The following is a 24,585-nucleotide window of genomic DNA, read 5'->3' on the forward strand; positions in this document are numbered from 1 at the left end:
AAATTAAGAAAGCAATTCCATTTACAATACCACCAAAAAGAATAAAACACTTAGGAATAAACTTCACCAAGGTAGTGAAAAACTTGTACACTGAAAACTACAAAACATTGCTAAAAGTAATTAAAGAAGACATCTCGTGTTCATAGACTGAAAGACCTTAATATTGTTAAGATGATAATAGCACTCCAAACATTCTACAGATTCAACCCCTATCATAATTGCAATGGCATTTTTTTTCAGAAATAAAAAATCCATCTTAAATTTCACATGGAATCTCAAAGGACCCTACATAACCAAAAGTCTTGAAAAGGAAGAAAAAACTTGGAAAACTAATAATTCCTGATTTCAAAACCTACTATAAAGCTACTATAATCAAAACATTGTGGTACTGGCATAAAGACAGACATATAGACCAATGGAATAGAATAGCGAGCCCAGAAATAAACCCTCTTGTATTTGGTCAGTTGATTTTCAACGTGGGTCCCAAGCAGTCAATGGGAAAGGACAGTCTTTTCAACAAGTAGTTCTGGGAAAAGGGATAACTACAAAAGAATGAGGGTGGGAGGTAGCCGGTTAGCTCAGTTGGTTAGAGCACGATGCTCTTAACAAGGTTGCCTGTTCAATCTCCACATGAGCCACTGTGAGCTGTGCCCTCCACAACTAGATTGAAACAACTAAATTGAGCTGTGCCCTCCACAACTAGATTGAGTTGATAGGTCCTGGAAAAACACACTTAAAATAAAAAAAATAAAAGTTAAAAAAAAAAAAGAATGATGGTGGACCCTTACCTTACATCATATACAAAAGTTAACTCAAAATAGATCAAAGATAAGGGTTAAATCTAGCAAACTCTTAGACGAAAACAGTAGCAAAAATCTTCATAACATTGGATTTGGCAGTGATTTATCTGATATGACACCAAAAGCATAGACAATAAAAGAAAAAATAGATAAATTAGACCATCAAATTAAAAAAAAACTTCTGTATCAAAAGACATTCTCAAGAGAATGAAAAAACAACCCACAGGATAGGAGAAAATATTTGCAAATTATTCATCTGATAAGAACTAATATCCAGAATATATAGGGAACTTCTACAACTCAAGAACAAACATACAAACAACCCTTCAAAAATGGGCAAATGGGATGGCCAGATGGCTCAGTTGGTAAAAGCGCGAGCTCTGAACAACAGGGTTGCTGGTGCGATTCCCAGGTGGGCCAGTGAGCTGCACCCTCCACAACTAGTTTGAAGACAATGAGCTGCCACTGAGCTACCAGAGGGATGGCCGGGTGGCTCAGTTGGTTAGAACGCGAGCTCTTAACAACAAGGTTGCCGGTTCAATTCTCGTGTGGGGTGGTGGGCTGTGCCACCGGCAACTAAAATTTGAAAACGGTGACTGGACTTAGAGCTGAGCTGTGCCCTCCACAACTAGACTGAAGGACAACTACTTGGAGCTGATGGGCCCTGGAGAAACACACATCCACCAATATTCCCTTATAAAATTAAAAAAATAAAAATGGGCAAAGGACTTGAATAAACATTCCTCCAAAGAAGATATACAAATGGCCAATAAGCACATAAAAAGATGCTCAGCATCATTAATCACTTCGGAAATACGAATCAAAACCACAATGAGATACCACTTCACACACGTTATGAAACAAAAACAAAACAGAGAGTAATACCTGTGGAGAAACGGGAACCTTTGTGCATTGCTGATGGGAATATAAAATGATGCAGCTGTTTGGGAAAACATTTGGGCAGTTCCTTACAAAATTAGACATAGAATTACATATGATTCAGCAATTCTACTCCTAGGTTTATGTCCAAAAGAATTGAAAGCAGGGACTTGAACATCAGTGTTAATAGCAGCATTATTCACAATAACCAAGAGATGGAAACAACCCAAGTGTCTATCAACAGATGAGTGAATAGAAAAAATGTGGTATACACACAATGGAATATTATTCAGCCACAAAAAGGAATGAAGTTCTGATATATGACACAAGGCTGAACTTTCAAAACATTATACTAAGTGCAATAAGCCAGGTTCCAAAGGACAAATATTGTATGATTCTACTTATATGAAGTATCTAGAATAGATAAATTCATAGATACAGAAAGTAGAATGGAGGTTACCAGGGGTTGAGGGTAGGGAGGCATGGAGAGTAATATATTTACCAGATACAGATTTTTTGTTTGGGATGATACAAAAAGTTTTGGAAACAGAGAGTGGTGATGATTACACAACATTGTAAATGTACTCAATGCCACTGAATTGTACACTTAAAATGTTGAATTTTATGTTATGTGTATACAATAAAAAGAAGTAGAGGGAAGAAGATATTTATGAATCTATGATGAGTGACAGAAAAAGGTCGATAAAACTGCCAAGCTTAGGATGCCAGCAAGTGGGGAGCTGGGCAAAATGAAAATGGTTCACGTGTGGAGGGGGGCAATGGTGCAATGATGAAACTCATGGTGATGCCAACAGTACATTAGTGATGGTTCCAGGGAGGTCAGGGGTCAAGGAGGTTGTGTTCATTGAGCTCTTCTAGGCTGCAAGGAGTCAGGATGCCCTCATTAGCTCGGGCGATAGGAGTTCACTGTAAGAACCACACGGGCAGAGGAGGCCCAGGAAGCACTCTTCACAGCCACCCAGTATGTCTCAAGATCTAAGATCTAAGCACAGGTCTCAGGAAAGCTATTACCCTGCCCCTCTCGCCACCCTCCAGTAGTGAGCATCCGTGCTCTCTCCTCTGGTTGGCCCCATTGTTACAGGCCATTATCATGTCTGTTTCTGCATCTGCCTCTTCTCCCTGCCTTTCAGCTTTTCCTCACTCTGCTGTCTGCATCACTCAGCTTCTCTGGTTCACAACAGCAATTCTGGTTGTTCCAGTTATTCACGCTCCAGTTCAGCAAGCCCCTGTTGGGTAGAGCTGTAGTCCCAGGCCCCCTGCAGGACACTAGGCAGCCTACAAATCTCTCCTTCAATCAGTCGTAGTCTGCGTAGTACAAAAAACAAGTACCTTACCTGAGGAGACAACCTGTACCACTTCCTGTTTCATGGAAACCCGGGGCATAACCGGCCAGAGCTGTAGCTTGATTCCTCTAGAAAGCAAAGCGTGAGACAGCAAGTAAGATGCTAACAATTTATTTGTGAGGCAGAAGCCCATGGAAGTGTGCATGAGTGGCAATGGGAAGTGAGGTGAGGGAAGAAAAGGGAAGAGATGTTATTTCGTGGGCATTTAGTTCCCGAAGAGTTTGGAAGAGGAGGGGTGGGTTGGCAGGCAGGCTTCGTACTAGCACACAAGCCTGCTCCACAAGTGTTGTAGGAGGTCCACGAGAGGGGGCTGGGGATTTATTCACCTGGTTTCCTCCTTTGCTGGTTTTGCATTGGTCAAGGCTCATCAGTTGGGAGTTATTTCCTCACTTTTCCAGACTGCATCACCTGTCCCTTCATTGGCTGTAGGAAGCCAGATCCAGGCCCTACAGTGTGGTTTGTTTTTCACATTTGAAATTGGAGAGGTGCTGTGGTTTGAATGGTTGTCTCCCAAAAGCTATGTCCAATTGGAACCTGTGAATATAACTTTATTTGGGAAAACGGTCTTTACAGGTACAATTAAGTTACGGATCTTGAGATGAGATCAGCCAGCATTCTATTATAATGCCAGTGTCCTTATAATAGAAGGGAGGAGACACAGAGGAGGTGGACATGTAAAGACTGACCGAGATCGGAGAGATGCTGGCGCAAACCAAGTAAAGCCTGAAGCCACCCGAAGCTGCGGAGGCGGGGAGCAGAGCCTCCCCTAGAGGCCCTGCCCACACCTTGATGTCAAACATCTGCCCTCCTAGGAAAGAATAAGCCTTTTTGTTTTAAGCCACCAAGTTTCTGGTAATTTGTCATAGTAGCCCTGAGAAACTAATGCAAAGGGTGGGGAGGTACAGATTGGGGCTGTCCACAAAAAAAGAAAGAGGACAGCTGAGGACATTTGAGGTGAGCAAAATTTGTGTCCAATACAGCTCCTCTTGCAGACCTGTATGGAGGGAATAAGATCTCAGGAGGCAGCCCTGCTTGTGGGTGGCAGATGGGAAGTGGAGCTAGAAATCAAGTAAGGCTTGGAGGCTAAGAGCTGAGAGATCAAAGGGAGTTACTGGTTCATTAAAAATGGATGTTGTTGTCAATGAGGATTATAGCAGGGGATGTAAAGAGAAAAAGAAGGATAAATACAGGGTTGAAATGAGCTGAGAGGTGGAGATGAGTTCTGGTGCAAAGGGGCTGTTAGCAGTGATTATTTGGCAAGAACTGAACAGATGAATGGTTTGAATTTCAGAAGATAATAAGGGGAAACTGGTGAGAGTCACTGATTCAGGTGTGGAGAAGGGTGGAGAAGATCTCTTCGTGTTTAACCCCTGTAATAGGGCCATGAGAGGGTGTAAGTGTGACCGTGGTAGGTAGATGCCACTGGGGACGTTTCAGTGAGGGTGAGAAATGAGGTGAAGTAGAGAGATGTTTAGGGTAAAAGAGAGTTTCTCTTGGCAGAACTGGGAGCTTCACCAAAGCCATGAGGAAGAGGGAGACGAATGTCCAGTCTAGGGGGTCTAAAGAATAGCAGCTAACTTAAAGGACTTCAATATAGTGAGTTGGTCTTTTTTCTTCTTTATTTTTTTTTTTAAGGACACAAGAGCTAATTTCACGGATGTCCAGGGGTAAGAAACAAAAAGTGGGCTGATTACAGAAGGAACTAGAAACAGAAGCCTTTCACTTCTCAGGGGGCTGAGAATTTCCTCCATTCTCCTCTCCACTCAGGTCCAGCCCCTGCTGGTGCCTTGGCTTACCCTCACCTTTAGCTTGTCCCTGGGTAGATATGGCTTCCCACCTATGGCATGCCAGCTCCTGACTTATGTACACTATGCTAATGCATAGGGGCCTAATTGCTAATGGTCTCGCCCAGGAATTTGAAACTGGGCCCTTGATATCTGACCTGATTGGCTCCTTCCAGCCTGTGGACTCATCCTCCTGAGTCAGGAGTCAGTTGTGACCAGACTGATGGTGTCACCTGGAATAAACACAGCCACCGGGGAACACCCCTTTGGTGCTGATGTCTGTGATGTGGTAGGCTGAGAAATGCCACCCAAGATATCAGGTCCTAATCCCTAGAAACTGAATATTATCTCATATAGCAAACGATGTGATTAAATGAAGGTTTTGAGATGGGGAGATTATCCTGGATTGTCTGGGTGGGTTCTAACTAAGGATATATGTGCTTACATGAGAGAGGTAGAGGGAGAATTCTCTCTTTCTCTCTCTCTCACACACACACACACACACACAGTCACACAGTCACACAGTCACACAGTCACACATGAAAAGGCAATGTGACAAAGAAAACAGAGGTTGGCGTGACCTGGCCATAAACCACAAACCAAGGAATGCCAGCAGCTACCAGAAGCTGAAAGAAGTGAGGAAGGATCTCCCCAGAACCTCCTGAGGGAGCACATGATTTCAGCTCAGTGAGTGATACCAGCTTCAGACGTCTGACCTTGAGAACTGAGGGAGAACAAATTTGTGTTGTTTTAAGCCTCCAGTTTCTGGTAATTCGTTACAGCAGCCCTAGGAAACTAATACAGGGGGTGGGGGGTGAGCGAGTGAGGGCTGGTTAGGTACTACCCCATGGCTCCTGCAGGAAGGAGGTGCCAAGGGAATTTAGGGGGATGTGTAGAGGCAAAGAAAGTTGGAAAAGTGAAGATTCTGCTCAACAAACATGTTCTGTAGCAAGCACTGTATGATGCCCACGGAATGCAAAAGATGACCCTTGAAAAGCAAGGACAGAAAATAGGATGTACTAAATGCCACAATAAAGATTTTAGGAGGATTAAAAAAAAAAAGATTTTAGGAGGAAACAGGATGAGTGGAAGATTTGGGACCTCTTGTCTGAAGGTAGAAGGATTTGGGGAAAGCGGGGTGGAATCATGAGCTGAGCACCTACCCTGTTTCCCCGAAAATAAGACCTAGCCGGACAATCAGCTCTAACGCATCTTTTTGGAGCAAAAATTAAGATAAGACCCGGTATATATTACATTATATTATGTTATGTTATATTACATTAATTATATTATAAAGACCGGGTTTTATCTTAATTTTTGCTCCAAAAGACGCATTAGAGCTGATTGTCCAGCTAGGTCTTACTTTCAGGGAAACACGGTAGACAGAAACAGAAAGGACCAGATGCCTAGAATGAGTGGGTAATGTAAACAAGGAATCCCAGCCAGACACTGTGACATGTGAACATACACTCACGCCTACACCCTACACTTGAAGACGTTATGATTTTGTTTTCAATCTTGTTCTACTTCATAGCCGCTGGCTGTGTCTACACGAGGCCAAAACAATTGAGCAATTCAGCAAAATCATTAGTCAAACTAAAAGTTCAGTGAGGCAACACAGTACAGAACAAAGAATATTAATTATTTACTCCAACCCCTCCCCTTAACTTCTGAAATGGCTGTGAACTGTATCATATGACAAATGGGGAAACAGACTGCAGCTTGCAGAGGTGGTAACACATTCCTACAGTCGCACAGCTGGTGGCAGACCAGAATTTGAATCCAGACCTGTCTGACTCTTAAATGCATGATTTTTCCATCAGTATGGAGACCGAACTGATACATGTGCTCTTTGAAACTTCTGAAGCAGTCTGCATGGGATGAAACATGTGACAGGGGAAGTAAGACACTTGAAAAGAGTAGGTAAAATTCTGTTAAGAAACCCCCTCATCACTTCAGAGACAGCCTGATTTCTCCCCACAGCCTAAGTTTTTTTAGGGAATCCATGGATACCCTGAAATTGTTTGTAAAATTCTGCAGGCATATGTCCATTAAATAGGTGGCGAAGGCCTTGCTGCTTATGGTAGTTTCAAAATACATTAATTTTATTGCTCTAAGCATAGGAAACCATGTCAGGTTTTATGAGTAACCATCAGTCTTTCTAAAAATAATGCCAGCTGCCCATAATCCACAAATAAAGCCAGTGCTTTGGGAGGAATCTGTACAATTTACATATAAATATGTTTATTTTATTTTTTGGCTTAGGCACTTCTGTCCAGGCAGTTTGGGTCACATGTAGGTATGATATAAAGATATAAGAGGTATCCCTGAAACGCAAACCCAAAAGTTACCAAGTCGTTTCCAATTACGTAAAGACTTCATTAAAATTCTCGAAGCCTTGTGTCTACATGCCCTACTCATTTCACTGAAACTTTCTGAAGCAGTAGGACCCCTTCTCTGTAGTGGCAAATGTTAATTGACAGGGCAACCTCACCTACGTCAGAGGAGTGTAAACAAATAAAGGGAGAGAACGCTTGAGTCCGAGGAAGGCATGGGTTACCTCCTTACACATTTGTTCTTCCAAAACCTATCTGTGTGAGTCTGTGTTCTCCAGAGAAACAGAACCAATAGGACTCATTGATTGGATGATTGATTATAAGGAATTGGCTCATACAGTTAAATGGTGACTAAGAAGTCCCAAGACCTGCAGTGAGCCTGCAGAAGACCCAAGAGAGCAGATGATACAGTTCCAGTCTGAGTTTGAAGGCTTAAGAAGCAGGAGAGCAGATGGTGTACGTTCCAGCTCCAGTGCATGTGCAAAAGCAGAAGACTGAGGTCCTAGCTCAAAGATGCTCAGGCAGAGAGAAGAAATTCTCCCTTCCTCCACCTTTTTGTTCTATTCAGTCCGTCCACAGACTGGGGAGTGCAATGGGCTTTACTTCGTCTACTCGTTTAAATGTTAATCTCATTCAGAAACCCTCTTACAGACACACCCAGAATAACCAAATATCTGGGAATCCTTGGCCCAATCAAGTTGACACATAAAATGAACCAACACAAAATCTGTTTCTTTACCCACCAGTTTACCCTACTCTCCAGGCCCAGAGGAAGAGGGTCCTACTTCTTCTAAAGTGAACACTCCCTGTCCTCATCCTGGTCCTTCAATCCCCAAGCATTCTGGACAATTGCCTGAAGGTAAGGAAAACAACAAAGAAAAAAGTGCAGTCTTCAAGGTCATCTATAATCCTCATGCAGTAAAAGGCTGTGGATATTGGGAAGGGGAAATAAGATTACAGATTGCAAGCAGATCAAACCTCAGCAAATACTGCAATAAGGATTCTTTGCAAGTGACAGAAAACACAACACAAAACGGCTTAAGACCAAAAGAAATCAATTGGCTCATATAAACAGAAAGTTCAGGGGAGGCACCTAGCATCAGACATTGCTAGACTTAGGGACTCAGATAATATCATCAGGATCTAGCCTCTTCCCTTCTCTTTGCTCTATGTTCAGCTGTGGTGGTTACTTTCTCAGAGAGTCCCTCTTTTAGGAGTGACACGATGGCAGCCAGCAATTCCAGACTTCTATTCTCATAAGAACAGTTCAACCGTGAATTCAAAGTCCTAGACATGACTCTCACAGTCATGGATTAGACCACATGACCAGTCCTGAACAGATCACTGAGACCAAGGGGATGGTGTCCTCCCACTGATCAAGCCCAGGTAAGAATGTCACTTGTGGTACCCGGTTATAGTCAGCCTCATTCAAACCCTGTGGGCTGAGAGCAGAAAGGGTACCATTTAATGAAATGAAAGTGAACGATGGATTGATGGTGAAAATACAGGGTGTCCACTAGGTTTTTTTTTTCTTCTTCTTTTTCAATCTGTGGATATTTGAGAGTAATTCTAAGGCAGTGGTTCTCATTCTCTCTCTCTCTCTTTCTCTCTCTCTCTCTCCCCCACCTCTCTCTCTCTCTCTTCCCCCCACCTCTCTCTCTCTCTCTCTCTCTCTCTCTCTCTCTCTCTGTGATTATGTCCCCCAGGGCACATTTGGCAATTTGTGGGGAAGCATCGGTTTTCACAACTGGGTGGTGCTACCGGCATCTAGTGGGTCGAAGCCATGGATGCTGCTAAAATCCTATGACACGCAGGACAGCCCCCCCACAGCAAAGAATTATTTGGCTCAAAATGTTAGTAGTGCCATGGATGAGAAACCCTGTGCTAAGATCTAGAATGCAGCCATGAAAATTGTAACCCATACATCAGAAAAGAGAAAGAGATTTCTGTCCATGTGTGCCGAAAATGTTCATGTCCTTGCAGAGTTTATGAATACCTGCTGGCACTGCAAACGGGAAAGATGCCCCAGTTGGATCCCTGCTTCTCTAACTTTTCTGGAGCTGGACCTAACCTTCCAGTCCCATCCATCTGTGTATCAGGAATTTTGATCATTGAAGTGGCCATATTAGATCCAGAGTAATTAGGTGGGAAAATCATAGTGGACATCTTATAAATCAAGATTATGGGCAATAGTTAATCCAACAGATGTGAGCATTGGCCTGTGATCTCTGGGCACATCAGCCAAATGGCTCAGCACATTCTATCAATTCTATTATGTAGTGCTCGCAGGAAGCTGCCTACCCATCTGCACTTATTGTCCTTTGGTTCAGATGGGCTGGTAAAAGTGGCACCAGGGTCAGAGTTTCTGGAGCACATTCCTTGGGGCTTCCAGTGGCACTGCTATGGAACTGATGTGCCCCACTGGAAGACAGGGAAAGAGCCATGCGATTCCCTTCATGGTGTCAGTTAGAATGCTATTGGTTGCCAGTGACTAAAAGTCCTCCTCAAATTGTGTTAAACAATAGGCAAATCATTATAATAAGTCCAGAGGTCCTAGCTTTCATTCACGGCAGGTCTCCTGGCTCTGCTTTCCTTGCAGCAGTTACAGGCATTCCATCCAGGTACCATATGCCCAGAGCAAGAGGAGGGGCCCCATTTCTTACAAATGAGAAGACCTTTCCCAGAAGTCATCCAGCACATCCCCCTTGTGTCTTATTGGCCAGGATCAAGTCACATGCTCATTCCTAAGCCAACTCCTTGTGAATGAAATGAGATTGCTAACTGTTGGGTTAGGAGCCTAATCACTTGGAGCAGAATGGATACAGGGTGTCCACCTAATGGCCAATTTACCCACTTAGTAGAAGGCCCATGATGACCCTCGGCAAACCACAGTTGCCCTCCCTTATATGTCAGTAGCGGAGTCAGGGTTAGAGCTAACAACCAGGTTCATTGTTATTGTTGAATCTTGTCCAAGACAATTTGTAAATCTGAGTCACAATGGAATTGGAGCAATATTTAGTGATTAATAAAGAACTAGCTTAGGGCAATCACTAAGTGGTGTAAATAGGCATTTCTCTCGATGATGATATAGTAAAGAGTTCCTCAAGGTTGAGCATAAGTAGAATATTTAAGAATATCAGAGTGAAAAGCAAGTTTAGATATTGTATCAGACGTTATGTATGTTTTCATCTGTCCAGCAAGTCTCTGGAAAGTAGTCGAAAACTCTTAGTTTCCATAATTCTATGGGCTAAATTCCAAAGTACCACAGTTGGCTTTTATCCAATCACTCCACTATTACATAACAAAAAATTCCAATGTCCCCACCAGAGATAGAAGGACCCCTGATCACTTTGATTCAGATGATTCCACAGCTTAGGGATTGTCATTTGTAATATTTCATTCAGGTACCAACCACCTTTTTCAGGAGCATTGAGAGTTTATTAAGGAAATGATCTGGCAAGATACTTTTGGAACCTAAAGTTTTGACATGTGTGATACATTTAAAAAAAAAAGTGCAAACACAAATGAAAAACAATAGCCCTAAAAGGAAGCAAGCACATTTAGGTGCAGTTAGCCATCCTTGAATGATAATTTTATTATTAACGATCACTGAAGCATCTAGCCCTAATGTTGAATACAGGCATCCCTCTTTTTATTGTGCTTCACTTGATTGCACTTCACAGATTATTGTGATTTTTGCATAATGAAGGTTGTGCCAGTCTTGAGTCCAGTAACTCTATTCACATCATTTTTCAACAGTATTTGCTCACTTCATGTGTCTGTGTCACATTTTGGTAATTGTCTCAATATTTCAAACTTTTCCATTATTAATATTTGTTATAGTGATCTGTGATAAGTGATCTTTGATGTTACTATTGTAATTGTTTGGGGGCACCATGCACCATGCCCATGGAAGACGGTGAACTTAACTGAAAAATGTTGTCTGTGTTCTGACTGCCCCACCGACCAGCCATTCCCATCCCTCACTCTCCTCAGGCCTCCCTAGTCCCTGAGACACAGCAATATTGAAATTAGGCTGATTAGTAACCCTACAGTGGCCTCTAAGTGTTCAAGTGAAAGGAAGAGTCACATGTCTCTCACTTTAAATCAAAAGCTAGAAATGATTAAGGTTAGTGAGAAAGGCATGTTGAAAGTCGAGACAGGCTGGAAGCTAGGCCACTTGTGCCAAACAGTGAGCCAAGCTGTGAATGCAAAGGAAAAGTTCTTGAAGGAAGTTAAAAGTGCAACTCCTGTGAACACACTAATGATTAGAAAGCAAAACAGCCTTATTGCTGACATGGAGAAAATTACATTGGTCTGGATAGAAGATCAAACCAAAGCCTAATCCAGAGCAAGACCCTACTCTCTTCAATTCTGTGAAGGCTGAGAGAGGTGAGGACGCTGCAGAAGAAAGGTTGGAAGCTAGCAGAGGTTGGTTCATGAGGTTTTAGGAAAGAAGCTGTCTCCATAACATAAAAGTCCAAGTGAAGCAGCAAGTGCTGATGGAGAAGATGTAGCAAGTTATCCAGGAGATCTAGCTAAGATAATTAACGAAGGTGGCTACACTACACAACAGATGAAATAGCCTTATATTAGAAGAGACCATCTAGGACTTTTTTAGCCAGAGAGGGGAAGTCAATGCCTGGCTTCAAAGCTTCAAAGGACAGGCTGACTCTCTTATTAGTGGCTAATACATCTGGTGATTTTATGTTAAAGCTAATGCTTATTTACCATTCCAAAAATCCTAGGGTCCTTAAGAATTATGCTAAATCTATTTTGCCTGTGCTCTATAAATGGCACAACAAAGCCTGGATGATAGCACATCTGTTTACAACATGGTTTTCTGAATATTTTAAGCCCACTGTTGAGATGTACTGCTCGGAAAGATTCCTTTCAAAATATTACTGCTCGTTGACAATGCACATGGTCACCCAAGCGCTCTGATGGAGACGTACAATGAGATTAATGTTGTTTGCATGCCTGCTAACACAACATCCACTCTGCAGCCCATGGATCAAGGAGTAATTTCAAATTTCAAGTCTTATTATTTAAGAAATACATTTCATAAAGCTATAGCTGCCATGGGTAGTGATTCCTCTGATGGATCTGGGCAAAATAAATGGAAAACTTCTGGAAATAATTGACCATTCTAGATGTCATTAAGAACATTTGTGATTCATGGGAAGAGGTCAAAATATCGACATTAATAGGAGTTTGGGTGAAGTTGATTCCAGCCCTCAAGGATGACGTTGAGGGGTTCAAGACTTCAGTAGAAGAGGTAACAGCAGATATGTTGGAAACAGCAAGAGAACTAGAATTAGAAGTGGAGCCTAAAGACGTGACTGAATTGCGGCAATCTCATGATGAAACTTTAACGAATGAGGAGTTGCTGTTTATGGATGAGCAAAGAAAGCGATTTCTAGAGATGAAATCTACTCCTGGTGAAGATGCTATGAAGACTGTTGAAATGACAGCAAAGGATTTAGATTATATAAACTTGGTTGATAAAGTGGTGGCAGGATTTTAGAGGACTGACTCCAATTTTGAAAGTTCTGCTGTGGGTAAAATGCTATCAAACAGCATCGCATGCTGCAGAGAAATCGTTTATGAAAGGAAGAGGCAACCGATGCAGCAAACTTCATTGTTGTCTTATTTTAAGAAATTGCCACCTCAGTTTTTAGCAACCACCACCCTAATCAGTCAGCAGCCATCAGCATTGAGGCAAGACCCTCCACCAGCAAAAAGATAACTACTCTCTGAAAGGTCAGATAATGGTCAGCATTTTTTAGCAATAAAGTATTCTTAAAATTAAGGTCTGTACATTTTTTAGACATAATGCTACTGCACGCTTAGTAGACTGCAGTATAGTGTAAATATAACTTTTACATGCACTGGGAAAACAACACAATTTGTGTGACTCGTTTTATTGTGATACTCACTTTATCGTGGTGGTCTGGAGCCAAACCCACGATAGCTCCAAGGTATGTCTGTATTTTACCTTGAAGTTGGATCCTTGCAGACTGTCAAGAGCTCTGTAATGCTTATCTGCTTGATGTGAAATGTCCTTCAGGTGACTTTTCTTTGAGCTTCTTTTATGGATAAACTCTGTTGGCCACATCTCAGTAGAGAGGCTTCCTATGGGAGCCACGGGTGCTATCCCCCAACCCTTCCAGCTCTTGCCCTCAGAAACAGTAGGTTGTGCGGGCTGAGCCCATTGTGGGGCATTTTGAGAAAAAGTGATGTGTAAACATTTGTGAGCTGGAGCATTGGACTACCAGTGGGATACCTTCAAGGCCTCCCTTTCCCATGCCAGAGTAATCAGCAACATTTAAGATGATGGCTACTCTGTTGGCCTGGGTGGCTGAGTTTGGGAACATGTAGCAGGGAGCCCTCAGCTCACCTGTGATGCACATGTGGTTTGAACAAAAGAATTTTAAAATCACATTAAAAAAATTCAAACCAGTGGCTTTTGGAGTTACTTGCTGCAGCATAAACTAGCCCATCTTAGCTGAAACACCTTCGAAAGTCCTTTTTTTGGCAGGCAAAGGCTGCAATGTTGGGGAAAAAAAGGTTGGAGCTGGGGACAGAAAAATTATATGCCCTCCTGTGTTCACACTGTATAACCTACCCTTAATAAACGTGAGTAGAATTAGTGTCTTGCTTCTGAACAACAGGTTATAGCACAGTTCACGGAATGTCACTCTCGTGATTATACTATGTCTTGTACTTGAGGGAGTCTCCCTTGCTGGCTTTGAAGAAGTAAGCCGTCATGTTGCAAGAGGGTCTATGGAGAGGACCACATGAGGCGAGGAACTGTGGGTAGCCTCTAGGAGACTCGCCTCCAACGGACAGCACCCCAGCCTTACAACCACAGGAGATGAATTCTGCCAACAACCTGATGGAGCTTGGAAGGGGACCTTTCTCCAGTGGAGCCTCTAAGGAGACCGAAGCCCCAGCCAACCCCCTTGGTGCCTTGTGAGATCCTGAGCAGAGGACCCAGCCACTCGGTGCCTAGACTCCTGACCCACAGAACTGTGAGCTAATAAATGCATGTTGCTTTCAGCTACAAGTGTGCGGTAATTTGTTAGGAAGTAATAGAAGCCTGATGCACTCTATGAAAACATTTCCTAGTCAGAAGATTCCCCACTCAACCTTGTTCATTCAATAAGACATTACTGAGGATCTGCCATTGTAGATCCCTCAGAATGATACTGGCCTGGCGTTGTGTTAGGCACATGGGATTGAAAACTGAACTAAATAGACAGAGATACGTGCCTTAATGCACTTACAGCCTAGTGGGGAAAGGAGGTTGTGAGGGAGACAAACAACCAAGAACATAATAAATAAACAGATATATAGATATATAGATAGATAAATAAATAAATGAAGCAGTGTGCTAGACAGTGTTACAAATTATAGAAATGTTAAGAAATTCTGTAGTATGTTATGAGTACTATGAAAAAAGTAGAACAAAGTGAACAGGATGGTGTGGGTGGGAGCTGGGGGCCAGGGTTAGATTAGTGAATTCAAAGGATGGTCACTGAGGTGATATTTGAAGGAGAAGAGGGAGTTAGTCACGTGGCTTTCTGGTGTTCCAGGTAGGGGAACAGTCTAGTGAAAGCCCCAGGGTCAAACTGTGGAGAAGAGCAAGGAGGCTGGTGTGGCTGAAGCAGACAAGCAAGGGGGAGAGTACTGCGAAATGAGGTCAGATGGGTGACGGGTGCTAATCGTGTAGGGCTTCGTAGGCCATTTACTCTGAGTGAGCTGGGGAGCCATTGCAGGATGTAGAGCAAAAGAGTGGCATGACTTGACATGTGATTTAAACTGATCCGTCTAGGAGTGGTATTAAAATAGACTAGAGGAGCAAGGTTGGAAGTCGAGAGAATGACTGGAGCAAGCCCGGCAAGGAATGGTGGTGGTGGTGGTGCAGACGGTGAGAAGTAGCTGGATCCTGGATATATTCTGAAGGAACAGTCAGCGGGATTTTCTCAAACACTGGACATGGGGTCTGAGAGAAAGTGAGGAGAGGAAGGTGCCAAGGTTTGGGGTGAGCAAATGGTAAAATGGAGTTGCTGCCAAGCCAGTGGTAGAAGGTTCTGGGCAGAGAAGATTTGGAGGGAAGATGAGGGGCCTGGTTGGGGCAGATTGAGTTTGCAAGGTCTGTTAGGTGTCTAAATGGACATGCTGGAGAGGCAGCTGGACAGACGTGTCTGAAGTGAGCTAGAAAACTCTAAGCTGGAGAGATCTATTTGGGAATTGCCAGCACACAGATGGCAGTGACAGCCATGGGACTGGATGGGCTCACCAAAGGGATGAGTAGAGAGAGAAAGGAGAAGAAGAACAAGGACTGAGCCCTGGAGCCCTCCCACATTTAGAAACCCAGGGAGAAGAGGAAGAACCAGCAAAACAGGCTGCCGGGGAGCAGCCAGTGAAGTAGGCGGAAAACCCAAGAGCACGGTGTCCTGGAAGCCAAGAGAAGAAAGTGAATTAAGAGAAAGGACACAGCTGGGTCAGAGGCCATTGAGAAGTTGAGTAAGGTGACGGGGGAGAACAGTCCATTGGGTTTAGCAGAGTGGAGACCCTGGGGGACAGTGACAAGAGCAGCTATGGTGGAGTGGTGGGGCTGGAAGCCAGGGTGGTGAGCGTCAGAGCATGACGGGAGGGTAATAGTGGAGAGCAGCAGGTGTAGCTGATTGTAACAAATTTTGCTGGAAAGGGGAGCAAAAAATGGGGTGGCAGCCAGCAGAGGAAGCGGAGTCAAGTGTTTTCTATTTGTTTGCTTGCTTGCTTTTTAAATGGGAGACAAGGCATTTTTGTTTTTGTGGGAAAGATTCAATTTCTTATTCAGAAAATAAGCAGTTAGTGTTGTAGGAAAGAAAGGACCTTTCGGGAGCAATGTCTTGAGCGGATGAGAGGAGAGTGGATGAAAGGCACACACACATAGGGGGTCTGACTTTAGGTTGGAGTGGGGACAGCTCACTGTGGTATCAGACAGGCGAGCAGACTGCTGGGAACAGATGCTGGCAGGCAGGGAAATATGTCAGAAGACGGAAAATTCTGTTTTGATTGCTTCTACTTCTCAAAGGGATAGAAACCAGGGTCATCAGCTGAGAGAGAGGAGAGGGGAGAGGTATGATGCTTGAAGAGAGAAGAGAATGTGTGGAAAGTGCAGGTAAGAAGGGAGTGAGGGGACCCGGGAGCATTGAGGCCACACTCAAGTTTCATCATGAGTTGCAGTGAGGGCGGTCCCTGCGGCTGGGTGTTTTCTTCAGCCACCTTCAGCCCTTCGGGTGCAGGTGTGAGTAGGTAGAAAGTCAGCTCTCATCAGGGTTGAGGTTTTTGCCAAGAAAGCATGAAAAGCAAAAGGGGCAGGAAGCCAGAATACAGGCCAAGGCGTGATTGTGGGTAAAGGTGAAGCTGAGCTGTGAACCAGGTAAGGAAGGAACACTGTGCCCTTGAATTGTAATAAAGAAGCCCTAGCAGCCACCCACTGTGTGGGGTCCCCTTGGATTTGAAGTGAGTCTTTCCCAACTTCAGGGTTCAAGGTACCAGCGAGTCTCCATTCTCAGCTCATTGGGCCCTCCGACTGAAGCTGTAAGGAACTGTTTTTCTCACGCTGTAAGTGGGCCCTTTATCAGAGGCCTGGGAAGGGTCTAGCAAGTACTGACTGCGATGGTGGACACTTTAGCCGCTGGAATAGGAGCTACTGGATGGGGCTATCAGGGTCTTTCAAGTGACACAGGTGTTCCAGCTTATTAGAATGACCGACCCACCTAAAATACAAGCTGGGGAGAGGGCAAAGTGAATACAAGGGTAGGGAAAGTGACAGGCTATGGGAGAGGCTGAGAAACAGGAAGAGGAAGTGGGGCCCATGGCTAGGGCTGGTTAGTGACCCTCCACAGAAGGGGCTGGCCACCCTGGCCTCCTGCTGTGCTCTTTTCCATGTTGAGGCCTCCCACTAATCACACGTGTCTCAAGTGGCCTTCGTCTTGGAGCAAACCCAGGGACCAGACACCATCATCACAAATGAGTGCATGGACAGAGCCCCTCCCCACCTGTTTGCTGGCCCCGCCTTCCCCCCCCCTCCACCACGGACACCCTCCTACCTCTCCTGAAACCCAGTTAATCACAGATTCGAATTGGCTAATTCTTTCTTTCTCAAGCTGTCCCAGCCCTCCGTTTGTTATAGCTGTCTGCTGGAATGCCGGTTGCAGAAATACATATGTTAGGGCCTTTGATCTCTCAGCACAATGACATAGATTTATCAAATGTTTGCCTCCTTCTGCCTCTTTGAAAGGCTGATTTATAGGATGCAGCCTTTGCCTCCCTTCCTTTCTTGAAATATGAAGTGTTTGTGAATAGCTAAGGTAATATTTAATATCCTGCCAACGAGCCTTTTGCACTTGCTAACAAATGAACTACATGCCAGCCAAATGGTCCACATCTGTTTGGGCTCCTCTTTTTGACTAAACAAATTAGCATTAAAATACCTTGCAGAGAATGCCAAGTGTCCCTTTCTAGATGAGGGAGCAGGGACAATTTGAGGGAAAGGATCGCTGCCTGGGGGTGGGAGCTCTGCTTGTGGCAGATGATTTCCTCTTTCCTGCAGTGTCTGGGGATGAGCCGGTCCCCTGCAGGCTGGTGGCTGGTGGCTGGGAGGCAGGAGACCCCTCGCAGGCAGGGAGATGCTTTGCCCTCCCCTCCCCACAGAAACTCAGGGTTGGGGGGTGACTGTGGGAAATGGACTTGGCTGGCTCATTTCTGGCTCTTCAATCCAGAAGAGTTGTCCCTAAATGATTCCTAAGAAAGTGGAAGTGTCTTCCAAGGAACATTTCAGTTGGAGAAGAAGGCTGCTAAAGTTGAAAGGTGCTGCTTCAAATGCTCTGATGGGGCCTCGCTTTATCTCTGGGGTGGCTCTGCCTTCCCTGGATGGATGCGGGCTTGGGAAATCCCAGGGCGTAGGTAGGGCTGATTGGGTGTAAAGAGCCCAATCAGGGAGTGAACCAGGGGGTGAACTGCCCTGGGTTGTCCTCCTGTTAATGGCCTTTTAATAAACTGACCTTAGTAATAAACGGGCCTGTATATAAATGTAGTCGTTTTTTACAATGAGGTGGGGACCCCAGGTGTAATATGGTTAGGACAACTCTGCCAGTGGCAAAACCTGTGGCTTGCCATCTGGGTTATGGGCGGGAGTCTCTGTGGGTGTACAAAGCAATGGGGCTCCCTTGGCTGGGACCCCTCCCCAAGGTCTGGGGGCTCTCTGTAGGGGCTCCAGCTTCTTCAGAGCCCAAAGCCTCTCTGAGGACCAAAGTAGAAGTGTGTCCTCTTCCTCTACCTGCTTTCTACCAAACTTCTAAGCCTTCACCACGGGGAGGGATTACTGCCTTTGCACATGGGCTCTGACTGATTTGAACCCAGGATGTGTTGGTCGAGAATGGGCACAAACCCTAGTCAGACCACATGGAGCCAGCATGTCAGTTCCAAGACTTTTTTCTTACGAGGTGGAATAAGATGTCTCCCAAGCACCCAACTCCCCACCCCAGAGGCAACCACAGTTGCCATGCGTTTTGCATTTTCTTCTAGAGATATTTCCGGCATGAGAGCAGGGATGTTTGAGTATTTTGTTCACTGCTACAAGGTCAATAAATATTTGTGAATAAAAAAATGAATAATTGTTTAAGGGGTGTCCACATCATAAGGGGAGCGAGTCCCTGCCAAGAGTGGTGCCAACAAGTGGAAAGAACAACCTGCCTCCTGGATCGAGCCATGCCTGAAGCCCATTACTTCTGGAGTTTTCAACCACAGGAGCCAATACATTTCTTCTCTTGATTAAGCCAGTTTCAGCTAAATTTTCTGTGCCTTGCAATTATGAGTCCAAACTGATACAGGAGGATTGATTAATGGTTGACTAATGAGGATATATTCTGCTATGAGATTAGCTGTGAATTTGTCTCCCAGTCTGGTTCTGGGTAGATTATCTATATTGTAGAGATGAACAAGTACAAAACAGCAGCATGAGGGGCCTGAATAAATGTCAGCCACATTGGTTTTAGGGCAAACTGTCCAATTCTTATTCAAAAAGTGAATTCAGATCTTTTAGTTGACTAGGCTGATGGGTTATTTAGAATGCAGAGACTCAGGTCAGTGGGGAGAAGGAAAGGTGGGGAATAATTTCCTGCTCCAAGCCTTTTGGGCAGAGGTACTGACTGAGGGGACCTTGGGGCCAGGCTGTCAGTCCCAAGGCAATGAGCACAGTTCTGAGCAAGCTGGTTCTTAGGGCACACTGCACCATACCATGCAACAGTAGCTAGATTGGCTGATGAAGCTTTTTCTCCAGTGCCAGGCAGTGGGGAAATTCCAGGCAGAGGCCTGAGGTGTTGGTGGTCTGCATACTTTGGGGGACGCAGGATTATATGTGCACGAAGGGGTGGGGGACACAGCCTGAGGCAGCCTGGGTCTTCCATGGGAGGAGACCAGCAATCCAGGCCATCAGTCACCACAGGTAAAGGAAAGAGGAGGAGACAGGACCAGTGGAAGAGGACTCACATCAGTGAACGGCAGCACCTTGTCTCCCAAGCGCGACCCTGAAATATCCCAGGATTCTCTTGTCAATCACGCTGCCCTGGCAGATGGGTTTCCCTCTGCCCCTCTTCTCTCCTCCTCCTGCATCAGCCCGGACTCAGACCCATCATCACTCACCTGTTCTCCCCAGTTCTCCCAATCTACCTTCCACTCTGTGGCCTGAATTTTCTTTCTAAAGCACGAACCTAGTGATGCTGCTTTCCTGTTTGATTCTTCAGTGTTCCCCCTTGCCTTTAGGGTAAAGTCCAGACTAGTTACTGAGGCTTATGTGAAGTCAGTCATATCCGGTCCCTCGGTTTCTCGCTTCAGTCTCATCCTCCGCCTCCCCTTGCTCCCATACTCGAGCGATGCAGAACTGTGTGCACTCTCCCAGACACTCCATGCAACTTCCCACGGGACCTTTGCTCACCCTGGGCTTTCTGCATAAAATGCCTTCTCCCCTCTCCCCTCATATTTGGCCCGATGACCCATGGTCTATATTGTAATCTTTCCTTTGAACACAGAAACACAATTGAGGTGATGCATAGTCCCTAGACACTAGTCCTATAAAGAAAAGAGGGTGTGAGTGGGGCGTGGGGGAGTTGTGGGCTGGGTTGAATTCTCAGAGTGTCTCAGATCCCCTTAGTGGAGAGTGAGGGCCCACAGCCAGACTAGCCCTTGGACGGATATGCAGCCCTGAAGAGAGGACTCAACTCAAGAGATACAAAAACCAGGGGAAGCACCTGGGAGGCTGAGCAATGGCAACCCTCAGGCAGGCAGTGGGGCTGGAGACAGCGAAGACACGGGTCACGGACTCTGAGTGAGAGACTGGAGGGGCTCCTCTCCTCTCACTCCTTCATTGCTGCACTTTCTCTAGGAAAAATCTCAGAGTAAACTCCTAGGGGTCAGGGCTGCATCCTGGTTCCTCTCTCTCCCACACAAGGCTGAGCACAAAGCACCCTGGAATAATTATTTGCTCAGTGGATAACAGAATGCCTATTGAGTTAACCCACCCCACAGAGGAAGGTGCCTCTCCTCTCACTGATGCTTTGTTTTGGTTTGTGTGTGTGTTTGTTGAAGCGAGGAAGAGGTGGGGGCTTTGTTTGTGTAGGCCTCGCTGATGCTCTCCCTGACCGCTTATCTTAGTCACCTCGCTCTCCTTAGATGTTTGGGATGGGGAGGGGTTTTCAACCAAATACTTTGCTTTGCCTCCACTGAAGTTCCCTGCGTCATCCTCTCCCTCCCTCCCTCCCTCCCTCCCTCCCTCCCTCCGTTCTCTTGCCAGTCCCCAACTCCATTCTTGCTTAGCTTAGTGAGAGGAGCTGTTAGCCAAGGGCAGTTCCAGGAAGTGCCCAGCCTGTAGAGCGCCCTGGCTGCTGTTTGGTGAGGGCAGGCTGGCTTTGACCAAAACCCTGGCACCCCATCTTCACCCACCCAATGTGGCCAACATGCCTGCTTGATCTTCTCTGCACGTGGGGCCCCCATTCTCTCGGCTTCCACTCCTAGGCAGTCCCCTGATTTATAAACCGGATTGGGGTTTCATTCATTTAAGCTGTACCTGATGCATGCTGGCTCTCACAGCCCGGACGTAACAACTGAGCTCCCTTCTGCTGTGAGTGAGGTAAAACAATGACTTGTGGAAGACGATTAGGGAAGAAGATGGAGAGAGAGAGAGAGAGAGAGAGAGAGAGAGAGAGAGAGAGAGAGAGAGAGAGAAAGAGACACCAAGAGAAATGTTGGCCAAGAAGCCAACTTGACTAAGGACTCTTAGCTGCTAAGCAGTTGAGCCAAGATGGCCCCAAAGACAGAGAAATAGTAAAAATTTACCACAATTTGGGAAACGAAGACTGAGTAAAACTAGGAAGAAATGATAGTAACTCATCTTGACTCACCTCTGGCCCTTTTTCTCACAAAATAAGCGGGGAGCTACATGTAGCCCGGATTCAGTCCACAGGCGTGTGCGTCTCCCTGCTCTGAAGTGCTGGTCTGTGAGTCGAGCAGAGACAACTGCTCCTCCGGCTTCTGCCACCTCCACCTCAAGCCAGTCCTCTAACGTCACTCATTCCTTCCTTCCACCACTGATGGCCCATCTACCACAAGTCACTTACAGAGTGCCTTCTGTGCCAGGCAGGGGCCTTGGACACAGCTGTGAGGAACAGACACTCTGCCTTGAGTTTACAGTCCATTGGGGGTGGTGGGGACGCAGAGAAATGGTTCATCAACAGGCAAGTAAACTGCAGGCTGCATGTTGGGTGCTAGAGCAGACAAATCCAGCAGTGACAGTGGTGGGTGGGGTGGTGGTTTAAAGTTAGAGAAGGCAAATTCCAGGAACAAGTCAAAGCTGCAGTTTGGTGACCGGGAAGTACCTCTGGCTGCTGCAGTCCCAGGAGCAAGGATTGTACCAGCAGAGGGATAAGGACAGTTTAAAAGCCATTTTTTTCTCAAATCAGTTCATTCTGGATTCCAGGCTAATGGACCCTGTTCCTCTGACCACAGAGCATCATATGACCCAGACGGGGTTATTCCTTCATAAAGCACTTACTGAGCACCTACGGTGTGCCAAGCGTTGTTCTAGATCCTGGGGATAAAGTGATGCAAAGATGAGGTCCTTGCCTTCAGGGCTCTCAGAGGAGAGACAGAAAATAAATAGGTAATAAGATAAACACATGGGTGGACATAGGATGTCTAATAGTGTAATCTCACTGAAGTTAGGAGGGGAGAGGACTCCAGGCAGAGGGAACAAGAGTCAGGAATGCCCCAAAGCGGGGGGCGGGGGGTGCGTACTTCTGGTATCTGAGGAAGAGCAGGGAGACCAGTGGGCAGGGGAGCGGTGGTAAGAGAGCAGTTCCAGGATCCGAGCCGGGACCTGGCCAGGACGTGTGGGGCCGCATGGGCCGCTGTAAGGACTGCACTGTATTTGTGGTGTGAAGGGAAAGCCTTGGAGGGTGGAGAACTGGGGAATGTCATGATCTGCCTGGTACCCTAGCAGGAACACACCGGTTGCTGTGTGAAAACCGGACAGGGCTAGGGGCATAAGCTGGAGAGATTAGGGGACTTTTAGGCATATGGGAGATGGGTGGTTAAATCAAGTTGGTGGCAGTGGAGGAGGTGAGTGGTGCCCAGACGGGGGTACATTTTCAGAGGTTCAGCCTGATGGCCTCAGCGATGAGTCGCAAAGTGAGCAGGACCCAGCCTGGGCCAATCAGAATGCAAACTTCGGGGGGGGGGGGTCAGATGTCATCAGCCGCCTTGTCTCTCAGGTGGTCTGTGATATGCACGGCCAGGGTCCATCAACTGAGTGATGGAACCTGAGTTAGGAAGTGAGTGGCAGAGGTTCTCTGATCCAGAACGTATATTTGTATCTTCTATTTGATGAGGAAACTGTGGCCAAAGAGATGCCAGAAATTATAATCTGTCCAGCATGAAGTCAACTATATTTGGGTTTCCAACAAAGCAGCGAGTATATTGCTCCCGCTAAACTTCTACTCTCGGTCGGTTAGTAGATATACACTTATTTAAAGCTTGACGCTGGTGGGTGAAGACCAAAGGTGCATACGAAACGTCCAAGCTGATTGCTGGACCATTTGTTTTTCACTTGCTTTTTTACTAGTTGCCTGGTTGGTTAGCATGATCGATCCTACTAGACAGATAAAGAAAAGGTGCCACTAACAGATGAGGCACTTTGTGGGTGATGACTACCTGGCCTGATTCCAGAGAAAGAACCAATGCAACAAACACCCCGACCCAGTTCTTCATCCAAATCAGATGAGGTGTTCTCTTGGACTTAGCGAATGTCATTAGAAGGGTCAAACGGACATTTCCCAAAGACCTTCCTCCCCTAAGTTCCTCCTATGTCAGTTACACGGGTCCCATCACTTGGAGTGTGTCAGAAAGGGGGTGGGATGGGAGGTGGGTGTCAGTGGACGCAGACCCTCACTCAAGCTGAACTCAGAGGGGAGTGTCTTCCACGGCATGAGTCAGTGGGCAGAAGAAGCTTTGATCTGTTCCTGGCACTGCTATCCAGTAGAGAAATGCTGAGCCCCAGCTGTTTCTGTAGCCAAGAAAACAGGAAGTAAGGATGATGGGCAGAATAGACTGTAAGGAATAAGCGACCAGAGGGAAATTCAACCCTGTACATACTCAGAGCAAAGACAACTGCCAAGTTTTGTTTTTGTGCTCCAGCGTTAGGGTGTGGGGTACTCAAAACATATCTAAAGAGCCACGAAGAAGGTGTTCCCAATGGGCAAGACGGGCCCCATTTTTGTTTGAAAAAAAGATCTGGGAATAGGCAGTGGCATTTCCGTCACAAAGACCGGACCCGGACCCTGTGGTGAAATTTGGTTTTATCCTCCAGTGATACAGTGGTTTTCCACAATATAAAGGAAGCTGGTACATTTTTTCCAGCACCAGAGGAATACTAAGTTAAGAATCATGTTTTTAAAAAAGCTAATTAAGGGATTAGACATGTCCCTTTGCCTTTTCATTAGCTGGCCATATTATAGAATAAGCAAACAAGGGAAGTGCTGTTTCAAATCTCAATCAAGCCCCTTCTCCTACATGTGTGGCCCCTACCCCTCCAGGCCTGGTCCTGCACTTACAGCCCAGAGGCCCGAAGGACCAAGTGCAAACTCCGGAGATTAGGTCCAGATAGCATTTCCCAGACTGCACTCCTGACTGCTAATTCCACGCGAGAGATGGGAGATGGGACACAGGGGAAAGGGTTCCGGGTTAGGTTTGGGAAACACCAGGGTAAGCAAACTCAGATTTTGGATTTTCAACCCTGAGTCCTTCTGAGGCCTTACTATGTGCATATGCCTTGATTCCCCACAAGAGCTGCAGTAGGCATCTCTCCCAGACACTC

The sequence above is a fragment of the Rhinolophus sinicus genome, linkage group LG15 (genome assembly GCF_036562045.2).
Source record: "Rhinolophus sinicus isolate RSC01 linkage group LG15, ASM3656204v1, whole genome shotgun sequence".
Taxonomy (NCBI): domain Eukaryota; kingdom Metazoa; phylum Chordata; class Mammalia; order Chiroptera; family Rhinolophidae; genus Rhinolophus; species Rhinolophus sinicus.